The sequence below is a fragment of the Dromiciops gliroides genome, chromosome 4 (genome assembly GCF_019393635.1).
Source record: "Dromiciops gliroides isolate mDroGli1 chromosome 4, mDroGli1.pri, whole genome shotgun sequence".
NCBI classification, from domain to species: domain Eukaryota; kingdom Metazoa; phylum Chordata; class Mammalia; order Microbiotheria; family Microbiotheriidae; genus Dromiciops; species Dromiciops gliroides.
This window is the reverse complement of record NC_057864.1, coordinates 281,995,873-282,009,608: the sequence shown is the minus strand read 5'-3', so window position 1 is coordinate 282,009,608 and position 13,736 is coordinate 281,995,873. Positions and strand designations below refer to the sequence as shown.

Sequence of the window (13,736 nt, the reverse complement as noted above, 5' to 3'; positions counted from 1 at the left end):
GGGGGTCACAAAAAATTTGGCAACAGTAATAGGTTAGGTATACCTTATTTTATATATCTATATACCCAGGGTCACATAAAAATTTCTCAGGAGAAAAGGAGTTTCAAGTGGGAAAAGTTTAAGAAGCCCTGAGCTAGAAAAACTGGAGGGGGGAAGGAAGGAGGGCAATTGCTTCATCTTTTGTTGAAAGTTTTAAAGGCTAAAGATGGGACTGGAACAAAAATGATGTTCTTAATAGTACAAGGCCAAAAAGGAGGACCCACTTTCCTTTTCAATTGATTCCTCTTTCCTTTGGTGTAAAACATTGCCTGATATATCCTACCTCTGACACCTTTGACCTCCTTTCCAAACTACCTTGTATTTAACAATTTTGTATTTATATCTATTCATTATATATTCATGCTAGATGTAATTATGTACTTTTCACCTCCCCTATGGGAATGTAAGTTCATTGGAGTTAGGGATTGTTTCATTTTCTGTACTTATATCCCCAAAATGTAGCATATACCAGGTATTCATTTAAATGTTTGTTGAAAGAGTGATTGATTCATTGTGGGACTCACTTCTACTCCCCCAAGAACTTTGGATCTTCCTATGGATTCCTGGCCATTCAACAATGTCACTCGCGACGTTATTCATAAGTCAAAGAAGTGATCCTCAGTGCCATTTCCTAAGAAACCTCACATCTAATGTCCCTGAGCCAATACTTCTCATCTTGTATCCCTAGGTATCTTAATGTTCACGTTCAGGTCAAGTCTTGTCCCAAGTTCTGAAACAAACACGACTTATAGAAGAGTCATGGACCTATAGCTCAGGCCTTTAATCATTAGCTTAAATTCTACTATCTGTTATAACAAGAGATCAAATGGTATCAGGAGGAACTAGACCAGGATGAACTGAAATCAAGTGACTCAACAGAATGACAAGGAGGGCTATTCAGGATGGCCCTCATAATATTCTGTAGGAACTTGAGCAATGTGTGTAAAGCATCAAGAAAGCTACGTAGTAGGCAATAAGTGGAGAACCATAATGGCTAAAGGTTTGTTTCAGAGACATGGTTAGTGGGCATCAGTCCTGCACATGGATAGAGTATGCCATCATGGTAGAAAAGCAGCAAGATTCAGTGGGAGAACTGATGAATTTAGAGTCAGAGCACCTCAGTTCAAAGCCTATCTCTGCCATTCCCTACCTCTGTAACCTTTGACAAGTCACTTAACTTATCTTAGCCTTACTTTGCTCAAGTGCAAAATGAAGACATTTGACTGGATAACTTTTATGTTCCCTTCTTTCTCTAGAAATATGATATTTGGTGTTGGAGATCTAGGCAGACAAATACCAGATGGAATAAGCATTAGGCAGTGTTAGCAGGGACAAATCCTTAGAAACTGGGATTCAGGAAGCAGTAATTCAGAACCCCAAAAGATTAGTTCCAGGGACCACAGTTGTAAAGGAAAAGGAGTAATTTTCTGGGAATCAAAGCAGAAAATCAGAAACAGAGGCATAAGACAGGGCCTTAGTTATTGGAAGTCAGAGAGATTTGGTTGTAAGGAATAATATAAGAACCTAATTATTATATCTGGAATCCAAGGTCAAAGCAGGTTTCTTCAGTCAGTCAATAAGCACTTACTAAACAACTACTGTGTGCTAGACACTGTACTAAGCAGTGGGGCTATCGAGAAGGGCATAAACAGCCCCTGCCCTCCAGGAATTAACATTCTTTTTTTTTCTTTTTCTTTTCTTTTCTTTTTTTTTTTTTTTGCGGGGCAATGAGGGTTAAGAGACTTGCCCAGGGTCACACAGCTAGTAAATGTCAAGTGTCTGAGGCCAGATTTGGACACAGGTCCTCCTGAATCCAGGGCCAGTGCTTTATTCACTGTGCCACCTAGCTGCCCCCCAGGAATTCATATTCTAAAAAGATAGTAGACCCTAACATAGGTTTTGTGACCTATGAAAATGTTCACCAGTCATTTAGGTATTTCTAAGTATCAATTAATACTCATCTTTTAATCCCAATTCAAATTTTCTTCCCATGAGGAAGCCATTCCTGATCCTCCAATTAATCATAGCTTTTTCTCTCTCACCTCATATTGTGTTATAATTGATATCTCTACTATACTTAGGATGTAATTTTATGTGTTATAATTATCTGTTTATGTTTAATCCTTAACTATAAGCTTCACCAGAACAAAGACTTTCTATTATATAAACTTGGCATCTCCCCTAGGGCCTAGCACAGAGCAAGCACTGTCCCAGTATTTGTTGTTTTGTGGATGTTTGACACCAGTAGATTCAATGCCCAAGTAATTGATTAAGCTTTTCATAGTTTACCTCAACGCTGTTTTCCACACTATTTACAAATTATGTTGTTTTGTAGTGGGTCATTGCTTCTGCAAACAGAGTCAGCAAGCTTTTTAAAAGGAAAATTTGGGTTCTCTTCTCTCTCTTTTCTGTTCCTCATTCTACTTGGTCCTGCAACAGCAGGGATGTTGTTAATAACCCTGTGTCCTAGAAACTCTGTAAGTGAAGGGCAAGCAGAAAGCTTAGTGAATGGCATTTATTCTATCCAGTCCAAAAGCTATCCGTGTAAATCCCTTCTTATGAATTGATCCACCAGACTTATTATTTCAGTTTTTATTTGTTATACCACATCACCTTGTATGCAACTAACACCTTGCCTTCTCGAATAGCTTGATGCCTGGTGTGTAATATACAATTTGCACATATAGAGGCAGTTCAATCAGCATGGACATGACATGGTCACGGAACAAATGCTTATTTTGTGAGCAGAAGGGTTAAATGTGCTTTGAAGCACTTCATCAGATGTTTCTAGCCATATTCACAAGAAGAAAAGGATTTTATTTAAAACCTATTAAATCAACTTTCTTCCAAGGTTAAAAAAGAGCTATATTGGGTGAATATTGAATGAGCATATAATAGATGAGCATGTTTTGGGGTTAGAGGAAAATATAGGTGAAAGGTGAGCGGACAACAAAAAGGGCTGGCTTGATGATTCTAATTCTCAATAAAAACATTTGGGTTATGAATCAGGCTATAAGCATTTATTAAACACCTACTTTGTGCCAGACACTGTGTTAAGCACTAAGGATACAAAGGCAAATGTAAAATAGGTCCTGTCATCAAGGATCTTAAATTCTATTGGAGAGGCATCTAGGTGGTACAGTGGATAAAGCACTGGCCCTGGATTCAGGAGGACCTGAGTTCAAATCTGGCTTCAGACATTTGACACTACTAGCTATATGACCCTGTGCAAGTCACTTAACCCTCATTGCCCTGCAAAAAAAAATTCTATTGGAGAGAGACATATACAGATATAAGTGTATACAAAATCAATTCAAAATGAATGCATGGTAATTTGGGCCCTGGAGAAGCACTAGTACCTGGGAGGGATGAGGAGGTCAAGGAAAGCTTCATGTAGTTAACAATGCTTAGTAATTATTTTAAATAGGTTATACTATTAATTCTCAAATTCATGATATAGATTACTTAACAAAAGCATATAGGGGCAGCTAGATGGCGCAGTGGTTAAAGCACCAGCCCTGGATTCAGGAGTACCTGAGTTCAAATCTGGCCTCAGACATTTGACACTTACTAGCTTTGTGACCCTGGGCAAGTCACTTAACCCCCATTGCCTGCAAAACAAAAACAAAAAAACAAAAACCAAAAGCATATAAGTTGAGAGGCAGCATGGTGTAATAGAATTAACAGACTCATAACATCCAAGAAGACCTGAGTTTCAAATCCTGCTTCAGACACTTACTAGCTATGTGACTCTGGGCAAATCACTTAACATCTCTGGGCCTCATTTTTCTAATCTTCAAAATGAATAATACCACAAAAAAATCACAAAATTTTAGAAATAGAAGGGTCCTTGGAGTCCTCTCGTCCTACCCATCCAAATGCAAATTCCCACTGCTAGGCTGAGACTTACCTCATTAAGAATGAAGCTAATAAATGTCTTAATAGTAATGAATTGACTAACTTACATTTCAGAGTTTAATGGTAACTTATTAATAAGGCCATAGACCAGCTCTGCATATCTAGAATGCCTACTACTATAGAGACAGAGGCCTCTATAATAATCAAGAGGATCTCTTGAGCTGGGAGTTCTAATCTTCAGTGACATAGGTAGATTGGGTATCCATAATAAGTCCAGCATCAATGTAAACTCCCAGGAGTGGGGTGCCTGCCAACTGGTTGCTTGGAGAAGGCTGAGTAGGCCCAGGTCAGAAACTGAACTGGAGCTCAGTGGCATTGGGATCAGACTTGTAAGTGGCCGTTGCTCTTCCAGCCTGGACAAGATGCAGTGATCCAGTCTCAAAAAATGTTGATAATAATCCCAAAGGATAAAAGAATTTCTCTGTGTGGCAAGAACAGTTTTCTATATTTTAACTACAGAGGACTTGGGTTGAGATCCTGTCTCTGTCACTTCTTCACCATTTTGACTGAACAAGTCATTTAACTTATCCAGGCTTCAGTTTCACCATCTGTACAATGAGTTCTAGGTGATCTCCGAGCTCCTCTCTAGCTCTTTTGTTATTGTTGTTGGGTCATTTCAGTCATGTCCAGCTCTCCACTTCAGGTTTTCATAGCAGAGATGATAGAATGATTTGCCATTTCCTTCTCTACCTCATTTTACAGATGAGGAAACTGAGGCAAACAGGGTTAAGTGACTTGCCCAGGGTCACATGGCTAGTAAGTGTCTGAGGTCAGATTTGAACTTGAGAAGAGGAGTCTTCCTGACTCCAGGTCCAGCACTGTATCTACTGCACCACCTAGCTGCCCCAATCTGTGTGTGTGTGTGTGTGTGTCTGTGTGTGTATTCTATAAATCTTCACCTAAGTATTTGTTGCCTTTGTTTCTTTCCATTTCAGTATCACTTTCCTTTTCCTGCTGCTCACTCTTCTTATTTGTCTTTTTTGTTTCCTGACTCACCTCTGTTGTGCTCCTCTCTCCTCCCTCTTCCCTCCTTTCCTCCCTCTCTCTTCCTCTCTTCCCCCATTCCCTTTTCTCTCCCTTTCTCTCTCCTCCCTCTCTTCCTTTCTCTTTTTCCCTCTCTTCTCCTTTCCCCCTCTCTTTCCCTTTTCCTCCTTCCCTCCCCTGTGCTTTTGCTTCCTCCTCCTCCTCACATCCTTTCTGCCCCATCTTCTCCATCTCTTACTTACATGCTTTCCCTTATATCACATCACCACATATTTCTTCCTTTACTGTTCATAATATTTAATTTAAATATGCATTGGTTTTCATTAGTTGAATTCAGTTCAAGAAACATTGAAGTATCTACTGTATACAAAATGAGAGGCATGTTATAATGAAGAACCATGGAGTCATGGAGACCTGAGGTCAAATGTTTCCTATGAGAAATACTAGCTGTCACACCATTGGCAAGTCATCTAACCTATCAGTTCCATAGGTAACTCAAAGACTATAAATTAAGGGTATGTTGCTGATCTCCATTTGTGGAGGAAGCTTCCACAATCATAGGTTGAGACCCCACATATATGCCAAAAAAGTACACATACTATGCTAGACTCAGAGAATACAGAAAATAAAACAGACAGGTCTTGATGCGGGGAAATATGTATACAAATAAATGAAGGCATGATCATCCAAACAAAGAGAGAATACCAGTATGGGAGATCAGAGAAGGCTTCCAGTAGGAGGTATCATCTAATTAAATAATAGCTAATATTTCTATAGTGCTAACTATGTGCCAGGCACTGTGCTAAACTCTTTACAAATCATTCTATCATTCTACTCTTTACAGTTATCATTTCATTTAAACCCCACAACAACCCTGAACTATTATTATCCCCATTTTACAGATGACAAAACTGAGGCAAAGAGTGATTAAGTGACTTGCCCAGGGTCACACAGCTAGTATGTATTTGAGGCTGGATAGGAACTCATATATTCCTGACTCCAGGCTCAGAAAAAGTTAAGGATTTTAAAAGGTAGAAGTTGAGAGGAAGTACATTCCATATATGGATACCCTCTCCATTCCTCACCAAGGAATGGATTTGGGAAATGAAATGCTGAGTTTTAGGAACAATAAGCAGACCAATTAAGCTAAAATGCTGAGTACATAATGAGAAATAATGTCATATAAGATTGCAGGGGTATACTGGAGACAGACTGGGGAGGTATTTAAATACCAACTTGACTTCATAATTGAATCTAGTGACAATAGGGAGCCACTGAAACTTCTTGAAGAAGGGAATGGTCTAGTCAAACTTTTACTTTAAACAGATTATTTTGACCACTGTGTGGAGGATGGATTGGAAAAAAGAAAACACTAGAGTCAAGGGAACTAATTAAAAGACTTGTACAATAGTCACAGCAAGAGGTGATGAAGCCCTTGGGTAGGATGGTAGCAGTGTGAGAGGATAGAAGAGGACATATGTGAAGGAGGTTTTGTTGTTGTTATTGTATTTTGGGGTGAAAGTTCATGTTCCCTCTTCTCAGTCTTTTAAAAATGTAAGGTGAGTGCTTTGGGTTTTCATTTTGTTTTGTTTTAGAAAAACCATTATTAAGTTACTTTTTCCTTATGTGGCCTCCTTGGGAATTTTTTTTCCTACTGCTTGACTTATGAGGCTTCAAAGAACTGAGGAATCATAGAATTTTTAGTTTAAAGATACCTCAGAGACCATGTGATCCAATTCTTACCTAAATAAGAATTCCTCCTACAGAATCCCCACCAAATGCTCATCCAGTTTCTACTTAAAAATCTCTTGTGAGGAGAATCTGCTGCACTCCTCCTTCCCTCCCTCTGTCATCCTCCTAGCCCATTCTGCTTTTGAATTGTTAAAAAGTTTTTTCCCCATCTAAAGTCTAAATCCAAATCTCTGAAAAGTTCCATTTGGATTCAGATCAGTGGATCCTATTTCTGTCATCTGGGTCCAAGTAGAAGAGATATATGCCCTCTTCCACCTGACAGCCTTCCAAATACTTCAAAACAGTCAACATTTCCCTTCCTGAACCTCTCTATCTTTTCCAACATAAGCAATCCTAATTCCTTCAATTAATCTCCTAAAAATAACATTTTTATAGCATTTATATAACCCTTAAAGGTTTGCTTGATGCTCTGTATACATGATCTCTTGAACCTCTGAATTAGGTGCTATCTCTGTTTTATGGAGGAAAAAACTGAGGCTAAGAGATGTTAAATGATTTGCCCAAGGTCTCACATCTAGTAAGTATCTGGGGCAAGATTTTAACTAGGGTCTTCTTGGTTCCAAGTCTAATAAAACCTAACTAACTCATATGACAAAGTCATTATAAATTCCTGACTGTAATAATCAGTTACTTCTAGGTGCATTCCAGATTTTTAATGTTATTCCAAAACTGAAATCAGTCCTCATGATGGAGTGTGACTAAGATCTAGTACAGTGTGGAATTGAAGTCACTTGACTAGAGTCCTCCAATTTGACTTTGAACCTTATCACCCTTCAGGAGGACTTTAATATGTGTATGTGTGTGTGTGTGTGTGTGTGTGGTTTATAGCTATTTGATACAACTCAGTAACATTAAAAATATCTTCATCAAAGCCTCATTTCTAGAGAGATCTACCACAATGCATCCCTGCCTCTTTTTGAGCAATATCAAATCAAAATGTAGCTGTCTTAAAACTTTTCTCTCCTCCCCAACTACTGTCCTCGCACTAGGGAATTTTAGTATATATACTAACTCTCCCTCAAAAACCACTCAGTTCCTCAACATACTCACTTCCTATGAGCTACTTCTCCACCCTAGCTAAACACAAAGATAGTAACACCCTTGATCTTGCCATCACCCACAAATGAACCACATCTATGCTCAGGAATTCTGAAATCCCCATAACCCACCATAATCTATTGGCTTCAGTGTTCTATCCCTGGGTCCAATTTTCTTTCTCCCTCTTTGCTACTTTTCTTGTAGATCTCATCAACTCCCATAGATTTAATTACCATCTCTATACTGATGACTTACAAATGTACCCATCCTTCCCAAAATTTCCTGCTAATCGCCGAACTCATACTGTGAACTGCTCTTCAAATATCTCAAACTGTATGTCCAGTTGTCATTTTAAATTCAATATCTTCAAGACAGAACTCATTATCTTTCCCCCTTAACTCTTCCCCACTCCTACTGTCCCTGTTTCTATAGAGGGCCACACCATCCTCTCAATTCCTCAGGCTTATAACCTAGGAGTCATCTTGGTCTCATTATCTCTTACTTTCCATGTCCAATCTGTTGTAAAGCCCTATCAGTTTCTCCTTTGCAAAATTTCTCAATTATTCCTCATCTCCTCTGATTCTGCCACCATTAAAGAACAGGTCCTCATTATCTCACACCGGAGCTATTGCAATATCCCGATAATGGGTCTGCCTACCTCAAGTCTCTCATCTTTTCAATCCATCCTCCTTTCAACCACCAAAGTGATTTTCCTAAACTGTAGGTCTGTCATCCCCATCAGACTCAATAAACTCCAGTGACTCCCTATTGCCTCCATACAAAATCCTCAGTTTTTTGATATTCAAATCCCATCATAACCTAACCCCCTCCTATCTTTACTAGCCTTGTTACTCCTTTCTTCAAGATACATACTCTTCAATCTAGTGGCCTTTCCAAGAACAAGATACTCTATCTGCCAACTCTGGGAATTTTCTCTGGCTGTCCCCATACTTGGAATACTCTCCTTCCTCTACTATGCCTACCAACCTTCCTAGTTTAAGACCCAACTAAAATATCTTCTCTTACTGGAAGCCCTTCCGAACCCCTCAATTCTAGTGACTTCCCTCTCTTAATTGCTTCCTATTTATCCTGTGTATAGCTTGATAAATATATACATATATAAATATATATATATATGTGTGTGTGTATAATATATTCAGTATATATAAATACTGCATTTTGTTTTCTCCATTAGATTGTAATATCCTTGAAAAGGATATTTTTTAAAACAAGCTTTGGCCAGTTTATTAAAGAATACTTTTGTACAGTTTACTTTTCACTGGTCTGTTATGGCATGCTTCTAATGATATCAGAATCACCTGGATCAATGATAGCCAGTGTACAAACTCTGTAGTACTTCCCACATGCTGTACCCAATTCAATGTTGTTGCCACTGTAGTGATGTATGCCAGTTTGGGCCAATATAGCATAATATTCAATCTCTGATTTCCTCAAGGCTGGCAGTTTTGTTGGCCAAGATGACCAATTTGGCTTTGCCTTCCTTGTCTGATCATTTTCAGGGTCTGTTTGTAGCCTAGCATGTATTTGCCACTTTTCATCACCAGCTGGAGCCTTGAGTTAATGGACTCCAGTGACTTTTTTGTCTTCTTTGCGGCCACCATCTTCCTGCCTATGGTATGGGAGGACCCTCAGCCAGAGACCAGAATATCTTTTTATCTTTGTAATATCTTTTGTTATTTTTGTATCCCCATCACTTAGATGCATGCCTGGCACATAGTAGACATAATAAATTCTTAATAGTTGACTGACTGAACATAATCATTGAAAACACCTAGACAGCACTACTTTGTTGAGGAATGACTTGATCAGTCTGTGAGGACTGCTTTACAAAGAAACACCACTCTCTGCCTTTTGTTCTCTGAATCTACAGGCAATGGATGACCACAAGTTTTCATGGCAACTTGGGACAGACTGGTCTTCAAGTCATTTTCTAGAGCTTGGCTTTCTTTATAAAAATTCATGGCATGAAATGGTTGCATCTTAAGAGAGATTAAAAATAGTCCAAAGAATTCCCCAAAGCATCTTCTCCTTCCTCCTCCCTCCCTATATTTTTTCCACAAAAAACAATTCATTTTTTTCATGGGAATCAGTGACCTCCTTGTAATGAGAATTTTGTCATCTTTGAAAATATCATTGTCCTCAAAATCTTCAGCATAATCATGGCTAGACAGCTGGCCTTGGAGTCAGGAAGACCAAGGTCAAGTAATACCTCTGACATACCCTAGCTGTGTGACCATGTTTGGACAAGTTTCCTAACTGCTCAGTATCTCAGAAAACTCTATTATTTTATAAATTAAATGATGGTTTTTGATTTGCCTGAGTGAAGGGAGTATCTGTACTAGAAGATCTTTATACTTATAAAGTCAAAGGTGTAGACCTAATAATTAATAATGAAGAAAATGAAATAATTTATATGAAAGCATTTTACAAGGAACCATTTAAACTAGTATTAGGAAAATGAAAGATTTGAGTAGGATAAGCACATTTATACAGTGCTCTATGATCCACAAAGCACTTGCCTCATAGCAATCCAGTGAGGTAGGTTGTACATATATTATTGTTCCCATTTCATAGATGAGCCTCAGAAAAGTCAAGTGACTTGCCCTTGACCATGGACACACAGTAGGGAATGGCACAAAGATTCAAACACATTTATCCCAACTCTAAGGCCAACAGTTCTTTTGTCATTCCATCCTATCTCTGGGACAAACTAAAACAAATAATCATGTGCCCCATTGCTAGGTAGAAAATGACCCAATTGATGTTACATATAGCTCTTTATTTTATTTTGATAAATTCAATTCAACAAGTATTTTGTGAGCATCTAACTGTATTTTATGTCTGACCCTGTGCTTGATCATTGCTGTAGGAGAGATGCAAAGGAAGTGTGGGAGAGACGATCCCTGTATTTGGGATCTTTAAACCTATTGAGGGGGGGAAATGGCACATGAAACCAATAGAGAACAGTGAAGTGATAAAGGGGATGATGTTGCTTCTAGATTCTAGAGGAGTCTGGAGAAGGGAAAGATCAAGGTATGTAGGAATACCGGGAGCTGCTATTACATGAAAGCCAAAATTTGAAAGCCAGGATAGGGGAATAATGAATAATATAAGTTGAGACAGATGCCTTTAGCTCTGTGTGTGTGTGTGTGTGTGTGTGTGTGTGTGTGTGCGTGTGTGTGTGTGCGTGTGTGCGTGTTTACAGGGCAATAAGAGTTGCCTACCTTTTGTAGGACAATGAGGGCAAATGACCTAACAAGTATAAAGTGAATGAATATTCAAGAGAAGTAAGAAATATGGTGTGATCCATGGTGACAACCCAAAGAAAAATCCATAAATACTGAGAAATTAGCAAATCAGAGGAGGAATGTTGGGAAAGAAGACTTATAGAAATGGAAACATTAAATTTTAATATAAAGACATTAGAAAAAATGGGAGCCTTAGTGGATAGGACTTCAGCCTTGGAATTCCTTAAACTAACTAATGCATAGGTCTCACCACCAATAACATATTTTCTCCAGTAGAATATAAACTGGGGCAGGGAAGAAACTCAAAAAAGCTGGATCTGAAAGAATATATAATGTTCTGCTCCCATAGACTCCTTTTCTCATCTGTGAGGAGGGAAAAATGTTTCATCATGTGTTCTCTGAGGTTGAGTAGTCATGGCAACAAATCTGAGCTTAGCTGCCTTTTAGTGTTGTTCTTTTTTACATTATTGTAGTTATATTGTTCTTGTACAGTTTACATGAAAGGCAACAACTACTGAAATATTGGAGTCATGAATTCCTGGATTCAAACATTACCTCAGACCTTTACTATCTATGTCACCCTGGGCAAGCACTATAACCTTTCTGACCCTTCCTCGTCTTTAAAATGGGGATAATGATAGTACCTGCCTCCGAGAATTGTTATGAAGAATAAATGAGATAATATATGTAAGCTACTTTGCAAACTTTAATGAACTATAATCATTAGCTTTTATTATTTCACCATACATTAATTCATAAGTCTCATGTTTCTCTGAATTAATCATATTCTTGATTTCTTACATAACTGTTTTCTTGTATATACCATTTTGCTTAGTCATTCACACATTGTTATCCACCCACTATGTTTCCAGTTTTCTGCTACTATAAAAATGCTGCTATAAATATATTAGTATAAATGGTACATGCTTTCTGTCTTTGGTCTCCTTGGGGTATAATCCAGTAGCAGTAATGCTAGATCAAAGGATATGAAGAATCCAGTTTCATTTCTGTCTCTATCTCTTACACATAGCAGGTGCTTAATAAGTATCTACTGAATTGAGAAAATTGAGTGTTGAAATGCATGTCATGGAAAAAAGTATTCTGAGTAATATGACATTTGTCGTATTTACTATTTATTTCCTTCCCCATTCCTGGAATGTCTTCCTTGCACTAACTAGTCTCATCTCTACCTTTGAATATCCTGCACATACTTAAATACCCAGCTCAAATTCCCCCTCCTGTTTGAAGCCTTTCCTGGTAGTCCCCCAGTGATAAGTGAATTTTCTCACCTATAATAAGATCTCCCATGTCTTATTGAATATTGAATGTCCACTTTACAGATTTTGGTTTACAAAGCCAAGTCTGTCTTTTGTCTTCAATTTGTTTGGCTGCTACCAGCTAAGCAGTAGGATAATAGTCTGGGAGATAAGTAATACAAATGTAATGGTGTGAAATTCAAATCAAAACTGCTAACAAGCATTCCATTCTATAAAAATATATTTTTTTTAAAATAGCATAGTATTAACCAATATTTCTGATTATATTTTCCAAATTCAAGAATTTATTAAATGCATACTATTAGCCAGGTACTGTGCTAAGCAGTGAGGATACAGAAAGAGACAGACAGAGAGAGAGAGAGATACAGAGAGAAGAGGGAAAGATGAGGGAAGGGAAGGGAAGGGAAGGGAGGGAAGGGAAGGGGAGGGAAGGAAGGGAAGGGGAGGGGAGGGGAAAGGGAAGGTAAAGAAAAGAACATGGCCTCTGCTCTAAAGGAGCTCACAAATCTGGGAGTTGTTGCAAATAACTGCACTCATAGATGATCTAAACAGTTTAAATGGGAGTTATGCATACAGGGAAGGCACTAACAGTGTGAGGAATCCAAAAAAGCCCCATGAAGAAGATTGGATGTGAGATGAGTACCAAAAGAAACTGGGAAGCTAAGAGTCAGGAACAAGGAGGAAAAGCATCCCAGACATATAGGAACAGCCAGAAAAGGTGCAAACTCAGCAGACAGAGTGTCATGTGGGATGAACAAGTAGGCTAATGTATATGAATTGTAAAGTAAAATGTAAAGAGACTAGAAAGATTAAAAGGCTAGGTTGTGAATGACTTTAAATGCCAGGTGATTTTATATTCAGTCCTAGAGATTATAAGGAGTCACTGGAATTTATAGGGGGAATGTAATATGGTCAGACCTGCTATTGAGGACACTTTGGCAGCTGAAGGGAATATGAATTGGAGAGGAGAGACCTTTGAAGCAAGGAGATCAATTATAAGGCTATTATAATAGTCCAGGAATGAGGCTATGAAATCTTGTACAAGAGTAGCAGGAATGTTTTGAAGGCAAAAATGACAAAATTTGAAAAGACGTATACATGGGGTAAGAAAGAATGAGTAATTAAGGATGACCCTGAGTATACAAACCTGAATGTTTTGGGGGAAAGGGGTACCTTTGATAGCAGCAGGGAAATTGGGAAGAAGGGAGAATTTGAGTAAAAGATAGACAGAGAAGGAAGGGAGGGAGGGAGAGAGGAAGGAAGGAAGAAAGGAAGGAAGGAAATAAGGAAGGAAGGAATAAAGGGAGGGAGGAAAGAAGGGAGGGAAGGAGGAAGAAAGATAGTACCAGGACAAAATTTTCTGCTAAGTCAAATTTTGTATTTTTAACAATGACTCTACGTAGTCATATAGCATAGCTTCACCACAGGTCCTAAAAGGAACAGAAATATAAATAAGCAA

At 38.4% G+C, this 13,736-nt stretch overlaps 1 pseudogene; it reads right to left on the bottom strand.

Annotated features, from left to right (window-relative positions):
- Positions 1-8,950: 8,950 nt before the first annotated feature.
- LOC122753834 lies at positions 8,951-9,353 on the bottom strand (annotated as a pseudogene).
- Between the last annotated feature and the right edge of the window lie 4,383 nt (positions 9,354-13,736).